The sequence below is a fragment of the Triticum dicoccoides genome, chromosome 6B (assembly GCF_002162155.2).
Source record: "Triticum dicoccoides isolate Atlit2015 ecotype Zavitan chromosome 6B, WEW_v2.0, whole genome shotgun sequence".
Classification (NCBI taxonomy): Eukaryota; Viridiplantae; Streptophyta; class Magnoliopsida; order Poales; family Poaceae; genus Triticum; species Triticum dicoccoides.
In genome coordinates this window covers 179,684,164-179,693,562 of record NC_041391.1, presented here as the reverse complement: position 1 = coordinate 179,693,562, position 9,399 = coordinate 179,684,164, and positions in this window count along the sequence as shown.

Here is a 9,399-nt window from a genome sequence, read left to right as displayed (position 1 = left end):
CGACGGCGGCCAGGGCTAGCTGGTCGGCGCGACGCGGATCGGTGACGTGGCAGGTATGCTGACGGCAGCCGTCGTCATATGTGAGGCAGGGTAGCCAGTCGGTGCACCTCAGATCGGTGACGTGGCATGCGTAGCTATGTCGACGGCCGCCCGTCTCGGCCGTCGGCATAGATTCAACATCGTTAGCCGCCCGTCATGAGCGGTGTCGCCGGGCCCACAGCTATGCCGACGGCAGCTGTAGGCGCACTCTGATCTACGTTGACGGCTTTTCTGTGCCAATGGGGGCCGTCGACATAGAGTAGGATAGCCCGACGGCCTGGCCCTAGCTATCGGCATAACTCATAGTAGGCCAACAGGGGGCGTCGGCATAGATTTGGCCGTCGGGGTAGAGCCCTGTTCCGGTAGTGCTTGAGCTCCCCTTTCTCTCCTAGTGTCAATGCCCTCCTCCAAGCTCCGAATTCATGCCTGGACGATCGACTCCGACGACCACCGATGGCCACCACCGCTTGTAGAAGTGCATGCTCTAGCCAATGCAACCAAAAGACCAATCTCATGGAAGAGACTAGGCAATACATTTATACGTCAACACTCTCCCTCACGTGTGGCTCCCTCGGGCCTAAACATGGATCAAAAGTGGGCTGCAATTTCATTGCGCCAACCTGGTCTTGAACTCAAGACCTCTTGGCTCTGCTACCATGTACAAGTGCATGCTCTAGTCAATGCAACCAAAAGACCGATCTGATGGAAGAGACTAGGCAATACATTTATACGTCAACACCGCTGAAGAGGATGCGAACGACGCCATCCGGACACCATTCGATGGGCTGCGAGTACGGGCGTGCTCGTCGTCGAGTGCCTGGTCCATCTCCGTCATCTCACCGCTCAGCCTCCTCGTCGACAAGCGACCATCGATAAGCGGTTGCCTCTCTGGTTCTCTCTCTCCCTCTAATAAACCTGTAGTCCGACCCCACCCGGCAGCCTCTTGCCCGACGCCCGAATCATTTTCAAGTGAAAACATATTCTAGAAATACGCCACCGTCGTGGCCTCTGATACGTCTCCAACGTATCTATGATTTATGAAGTATTCATGCCATTTTTACAATAGTTTTATATAACTTTGGTATGATTTGATTAGAACTAACCCGGACTGACGCTGTTTTCAGCAGAACTACTGTGGTGTTGTTTTTGTGCAAAAATAAAAGTTCTTGGAATGCGCTAAAAATCAACGGAGATTTTTTCTGGAAAATATAAAAAATACTGGAACGAAAAGTTACCGGAGGGGAGTCTCGTGGGCCCCACGAGGGTGGAGGGCGCTCCCAACCCCCCGGGGCACGCCCCCTGCCTCGTGGACTCTCTGTGGGGCCTCCTGACTTGTTCTTGACGCCAACCTCTCCTATAAATGTCCAAACGTCCAGAAAATAACCTAGATAGGAAGTTCCGCCGCCGCAAGCCTCTGTAGCCACGAGAAATCAATCTGGGCCCTCTCTGACACCCTGCCGGAGGGGGCCATCATCACCAGAGGCCATGGGGGAGGATCCCGGAGGGGCCATCATCACCATGGAGGCCAAGGACTAGAGGGAGAACCTCTCCCCATCCAGGGGGAGGCCATGAAGGAGGAAGCACAAGGAGGAGAACCTCTCCTCCTCTCTCTCGGTGGCACCGGAGTGCCATCGGGAGGGGAATCATCGCCGCAGTGATCATCTTCATCAACATCAACATCATCATCACCATCCTCATCTCTTTTACGCGGTTCACTCTCCCGCACCGCGCTGTCATCCCTACTTGAACATGGTGCTTTATGCCACATATTTTGATCCAATGATGTGTTGCCAGCCTATGATGTTTTGAGTAGATATCCTTTGTCTTTGGGTTGATTGATGATCTAGATTGGTATGAGTTGTATGTTTTATTTTGGTCCTGTCATATTGTGCCCTCCGTGTCACGCAAGCATGAGGGATACCCGTTGTAGGGTGTTGCAATACGTTCATGATTCGCTTATAATGGGTTGCTTGAGTGACAGAAGCATAAACCCGAATAAAGGGGTTGTTGCGTATGGGATAAAGAGGACTTGATATGTTAATGCTATGGTTGGGTATTACCTTAATGATCTTTAGTAGTTGCGGATGCTTGCTAGAGTTCCAATCATAAGTGCATATGATCCAAGAAGAGAAAGTATGTTAGCTTATGCCTCTCCCTCATATGAAATTGCAATAGTGATTACCGGTCTTGTTAACAATTGCCTAGGATAATTCCGCACACTGACCCATCATTATTCCATACTCGCTATTTGGATATATTTAGTAATATATTCCAACTTTATGATAACAGCACCTACTTTTATATCTTAGCTCTCCGATATCATGCAAAGTTATCCTCTTCATACCAACAACGTGGTTTTATCTCTCGTTTCTAGTTGGAAGCAAACGTTCGGTGTACCTAGAGTCGTATCAGTGGCAGATAGGAGTTGAGAGAATATTGATCTTGCCTTTAGCTCCTTGTGGGTTCGACACTCCATACTTATCACTTCCACCTTTGGGAATTGCTACGATGATTCCCTACACTTGGGGATTATCAACCTCTTTTCTGGCACCGTTGCCGGGGAGCAATAGCGTGGGGTTGATATTCTCGTGTGTGCTTGTTTGCTTTCTTCACTAAGTAGATTTTTGTTTTTGTTTTTGTTTTGCTTAGTTGTGGGTGAAACATACAAAAAATTAAAAAAAATGAAAATACAAAAAGATTCACTTGCCTCATATGCCTAAAAAGTTTTTCAAAAAGAGAAGTGATTGGAAACTTATACATTGGAGAAGTGAGGGTCGGCCTTGAACACTTGTGTTCATGCTCATGGAAACAATGTAAAAAAATTCATGGAAATTTGTCTGAAAATAATTATCCCCTTGTATATATTCATTGTATTAAAATAATGTGCCAAGCTTTGGTTTTAGGATGATTAGATTGCTTGTTTACTATATGCAGTACAAAAACGGAAACTTTGGTTGTAGCGCGTGAATTTAAATTTTTTACTGGAAAGTCAAATGGGTTTGAGACTTTTTGAAAATTACTTATGTACAACTTTTTAAAATTTTCATATTTTTTTAGAATTTTTTGGAGTTACAGAAGTTTAGTAAATTTCCAGATTACTACAGACTATGCTGTTTTTGACAGATTCTATTTTCTATGTGTTGTTCACTTATTTTGATGAATCCATGGGTAGTATTGGGGGGTATGAACCATGGTGAAGTTGGAATACAGTAGACAAAGTGCTAATATGAAATTGGAATGAGTTTACAACAGTTTCTAAAGGTAGTGATTTGCTTTAGTATACTAACGAATCTCACAAAGTTTATGTTAAGTTTTTGTGGATGAAGTGTTCGAAGAACGAGGAGTTACCGATGTGAGAAGAATAAAGAGAGGCAAGAGTTCAAGCTTGGGGATGCCCAAGGCCCCAAGTAAATATCCCAAGGATACTCAAGCATCTAAGCTTGGGGGTGCCCCGGTTGGCATCCCATCTTTCTTCTTCAACAATTATCGGTATACCTTGGTTTTTGTTTTGTTCACATGATTTGTGTCCTTTGTGTTTTTCTTTTTCTTTAAGAACCATGCTAGTATGAGATAGCCCTTCATCGATTTATAGAATGCTTAATGTGCTTCACTTATATATTTTGAGTATGACCTTATAGAATGCTCTTTGTACTTCACTTAAATCTTTTGAGTATGGTTTTATAGAATGCTTCGTGTGCTTCACTTATATATTTTGAGCTTGGATATTGGTTAGTCTGTATTAATTGTAGAATGCTCCATGAACTTCACTTGTATGTTTTGGAGTATGAATAATACTATCATAGAAAGTGGGTTTGGAAGAGTGTCCACTTTAGGAATTAGTGATCCCACTAATTTGGAGGGTGTTGAATCTTAGTGTCATATTTATGGAAGTGGATTTGGAGAGGTCTTGACTTTAGTTAGTAATAATTCCACTATTTCGGAAGAGGTTCCAGTTGATTATGAGAAAAAAGTTGCTACCTATGATGACATGTATGCTATAAGGGAATATGTTAACCATAAAACTTGTCATCATCATTTTTATTTTCAATTGGATTGTGCCTCACATGACAGTTATTTTGTTGAGTTTGTTCCCACTATTCTGAATGAGAAGAATTTTGCTTATATGGAGAGTAGTAAAATATATATGCTTGTAGATCATGAAAATAATGTTTTATGTGATGGTTATATTGTTGAATTCATTCATGTTGCTACTAAAAATTATTATGAGGGAGGAATATATGCCTGTAGGAGTTACAATAATATCAAGTTTCCTCTCTATGTGCTTAAAGTTTCGAAGTTATACTTGTTTTGCCTTCCTATGCTAGTTGATTCTTGTTCCCTTAAATTGTGTGCTCACAAAATCCCTAGGCATAGGAAGTGGGTTATATTTAAATGTGCTAGTCATATTCTTCATGATGCTCTCTTTATGTTTCAATTCTTATCTTTTATGTGAGCATCATTGAAATTATCATGCCTAGCTAAAAGGCATTAAAGAAAATCGCTTGTTGGGAGACAACCCAATATTTATCCTTACTGTTTTTGTGTGTTCACATGATTAAGATACTGTAGTAATCATGTTTTATAGCTTTTGTTTCAATAAAGTGCCAAGTAAGACCTTTGGGAAGACTTGGGTGAAAGTTAATGTGATCTTGCTGTAAAAAAAACAGAAACTTTGCGCTCACGAGATTGGCTGTCATTTTTTACAGATGAGTGATTTTGAGTTGATTCTTTTTGCAGAAGATTAATATACAAATTCCTCACATTCACCAATTTATTTCATAATTGTTGGAGTAGCAGAAGTATGGTTTCTGTTTAGATCATTACAGATTGTTCTGTTTTTGACAGATTCTGTTTTCAATGCATAGTTTGCTTGTTTTCTAGTTTCTATGGCTTATATTGCACAATATAAATTGTAGAAATGATATGGCACAGTAGGAATTGTATGAGAACAATTATGAATCTTGTCTTTGACAGTACCAAAGTGAATGGTTTACACTTTATCATACTAACCCATCTCACGAAGTTCCGTTAAGTTTTGTGTGATTGAAGTTTTCAAGTTTTGGGTGAGATATCGATATGAGGAGAATAAGGAGTGGAAAGACCCTAAGCTTGGGGATGCCCAAGGCACCTCAAGGTAATATTTAATTAAGACTCAAGCGCCTAATCTTGGGGATGCCCCAGAAGGCATCCCCTCTTTTGTCTTCAAAACTATCGGTATACCTTACTCAGAGCTATATTTTTATTCGTCACATGATATGTGTTTTGCTTGGAGCGTATTTACATTTTACTTGTTGTTTGAATAAATCATTGGATATGAAATCTTGAATGAGAGAGTCCTCCCATGGCTAGTTAATTATTTGACTCCTCAGTGTTCTTCACTTATATCTTTTTGGAGTAGTTTGCCATTTACTCACGTGCTTCACATATATCCTATGAGTAAATGGTTGAATGAATTGAATATCTTAAATATGAATTTATATATGTTTCATATCCTTATACCATGGGGAGTAATGACTTCACACATAATAAGTATAGGTGGTAAATTTATTGAAAGATAGCAAACGTAGTATTGGTCACTTGAACAATTCATGAAAAAATATTGAAGGAAGAGAGATTTCACATATAAATATACTATCTTGGACATCTTTTGTAATTATGAGCACCCATTAAAATATGACATGCTAAAAAGTTGATGTTGGACAAGGAAGACAACTTAATGGGTTATGTTTTCCTATATCCGAATATATATTGTCTTGGATCATCCAACATGTTGAGCTTGCCTTTCCCTCTCATGCTAGCCAAATTCTTTGCACCAAGTAGAAATACTACTTGTGCTTCCAAACATCCCTTAAACCTGTTTTGCCATGAGAGTCCACCATACCTACCTATGGATTGAGTAAGATCCTTCAAGTAAGTTGTCATCGGTGTGTGGAATAAAAATTGCTCCTTAAACATGTATGATCTATTAGTGCGAAGAAAATAAGCTTTATACGAACTTGTGATAGAGAAGAAATAAAAGCGACGGACTGCATAATAAAGGTCTTTATCACAAGCGGCAATATAAAGTGACGTCTTTTTGCATTAAGATTTTGTGCATCCAACCATAAAACCGCATGACAACCTCTGCTTCCCTCTGTGAAGGGCCTATCTTTTACTTTTATCTTCTACCCTTATACAAGAGTCATGATGATCATCACCTTTCCTTTTTACACTTTTTCCTTTGGCAAGCACTTGGTGTTGGAGCGATCCGGATATATATATCCACTTGGATGTAGGTTTTCATAAAGTATTATTGTTGACATTACCCTTGAGGTAAAAGGTTGGGAGGCGAAACTATAAGCCCCTATCTTTTTCTGTGCCTGATTAAAACTTTGAACCCATAAATATCACGTGAGTGTTAGCAATTGTGAAAGATTAAATGATAGTTGAGTATGTGGAGTTTGCTGAATCAAAGCTCTTACATAGACCCTTCCCGAAAATAAGATGAATTGCAATTGTTTTGATGACTAAGAGCACGGTTTGTTAGTTTTCAAGAAAGTTTATGATCTATACTTTAACATGTGAATAGCTTGTTACTTGATCATAAGAAGTTTTATGAGTTGAGCTATTGTTATGATATATAATGATGCTAGAAAAACTGATTGAAACTATCATTGATCAAACTTAAGCACTTGCTAGCATTCGCACTTCATAAATTATTTCTTTTATCATTTATCTACTCGAGGACGAGCATGAATTAAGCTTAGGGATGCTGATATGTCCCCAACGTATCTATAATTTATGAAGTATTCATGCCATGTTTACAATAGTTTTATATGATTTTGGTATGATTTCATTAGAACTAACCCGGACTGATGGCAGAACTACCGTGGTGTTGTTTTTATGTAGAAATAAAAGTTCTTGGAATGCGCTGAAAATCAACGAAGATTTTTTCTGGAAAATATAAAAAATACTAGAACAAAAAGTTACTAGAGGGCAGTCCCGTGGGCCCCATGAGGGTGGAGGGCGCCCCCATCCCCCTGGGCGCGCCCCCTTGCCTCGTGGACTCTCCTGGGGGGTCCTGACTTGTTCTCGACGCCAACCTCTCCTATAAATGCCCAAACATCCAGAAAATAACATAGATCAGAAGTTCCGCCATCGTAAGCCTCTGTAGCCACAAGAAATCAATCTAGGCCCTCTCTGGCACCCTGCCGGAGGGAGCCATCATCACCGGAGGCCATGGGGGAGGATCCCGGAGGGGCCATCATCGCCATAGGCATATTGGCCTAAACTGCTGAATTTTATTAGCTCCAGACATTTTAGGTAGGAGCGTGATGATCCCATAGTTTAAGCGCTGCACATCTAACGTCCCTCTATGGAAGTGGGTAAACAAGGACATAATGTCCTGTTTCACAATCTCCCAACAAACTTGGTAAAACTCTACAGATATGTTGTCAGGCCCTAGGGCCCTATTAGGTGCCATATCGAAGAGGGCTTCTCTAACCTCTTCCTCAGTAAACTCTCTGCATAAGTCATTGTTATCTGACTCAGTAAGCTTCTCTTCAACCGACCAAGTATCAGGGTCAAGGTGGAATTGGTTCCCTGGGGCAGGGCCAAACAACTCTTTATAGAATTCTATGGCATGCTCAATCAGATTATCAGTGCCCTCAATCACCATCTCGCCCACCTTAAGAGAGTGAATTGTATTTTTATGTTTACGCCCATTAGCAATACAACGAAAGTAATCTGTATCCAAGTCTCCTTTGAGCATCCACCGTTCATGCGACTGCTGGAGCCAGAAGATCTCTTCATTCACCAGCAACTCATGAAGCTCAAAACAAACATCGATTTTTCTGCTATAAAGCTCAGGTGAAAGGGCAGGTTCCTCCTCTAACTCTTCAAGCATGGATAATTCCATACAAAGATCTTCCTTTCTTTTTTTATCATGGCCATATCTGTCAGATCCCCACCCTTTGAAGTAGGATTTAAACCTCTTCAATTTAATATTAAGTATATCTATGGGGTCAGAGGAAAGGAATTTTCTAGACCAAATCTTTTTGACCAAAGGCAGGAATCTCTCATCTTTCACCCAAGCAAGATCGAACCAAAATTCTCTGGGCTTTGGGGCCTCTTTCCCCTCATCACCCAAAGCTAACAGTAAAAGGTTATGGTCTGAGATTTGCCGAACCAATTTCCTGACCAAAACTAAAGGAAACAGGTCCTCCCAAGTTTCAGACATTAGGATACGATCAAGTTTCTCTAAAGTAGGATGTGCTTGATTATTTGTCCATGTGTATTTACCGCCACTGATGTGGATCTCCCTAAGGGCAAGTGTATTAATAATGGAATTCAAAATATCCATAGATTTATGATTTGTCATCTTTTTTTTTCTCTCCAGGATGTCTTAGAATATTAAGTCCCCTCCCACAATGTATGGGACTTGCATAGTGCCACACATGGCAGCAAGCTCAATAAGAAATTCCCCTTTAAATTCTTCATGAGCAGAACCATATACTATCATCAAACCCCATTGAGTTTTCTTCTTTTTATCATTCAAAAATAGTTGGAGTATATATTTGCCTTTCACACAAGAAACAATATCAAAAGCATCATGTTTAACCCCATACAAGATACCATCAGATTTACCTACAGAAGGAATCTAGTTCCAACTGAACACATTAAAAGGACCAATTCTCCTCAGGCATTTAGGAGTAAAGTTTGTTTTCATGGTTTCTTGCAAACCCAGGAAATCCACCGAATGGTCACTGATTAGATCAGAAGGCAGGTGGCCATTCCTTTCTTGCCTACCCCCTACAATTCCATATGATCCCTTTCATTTGGAACGTTTTTTGTGAAACTGGGACCTAGTAACCCTACCATGAGGCATTGTAGGGTTATCCCACATCTCACCCGCAGCTGCGTCCATTTTTTTGGCTTCTAGTCACAGGCCTAGAAAGCTTGACATCAAATCTGTGAGGCTTTTTCTTACTATATTTAACAGAGAAAGTTTGATCATTCACAGTTTCATCATGATCCAACCACTCCAGATTAACAGGAGCAATTTTTCCCAACCCATAGTAACAATGATATCATCATCACAGTCCTGCCTATCAATTTCCAAATCACTCTTATTAGCTAAGTTCCCCCTCACCTTCTCAAGCTCTCTAAGCACATCAATATAAGTGAAATCATTAGCAGGAATGCATACTCCCATTTTAGTAGCTCTAATCATCAACTCATTATTAGCCAAAACAGCAAAAGAATTTTTGCAGGTGTCATGGGGATTACCTTCTAGATCTCTTATGGTGGCCAACCTCATAGTTTTAGCTTCCACATTCTCCTGCATGCCTTGAGTGTTACGCTTGCTGAATCTAAGCGCCC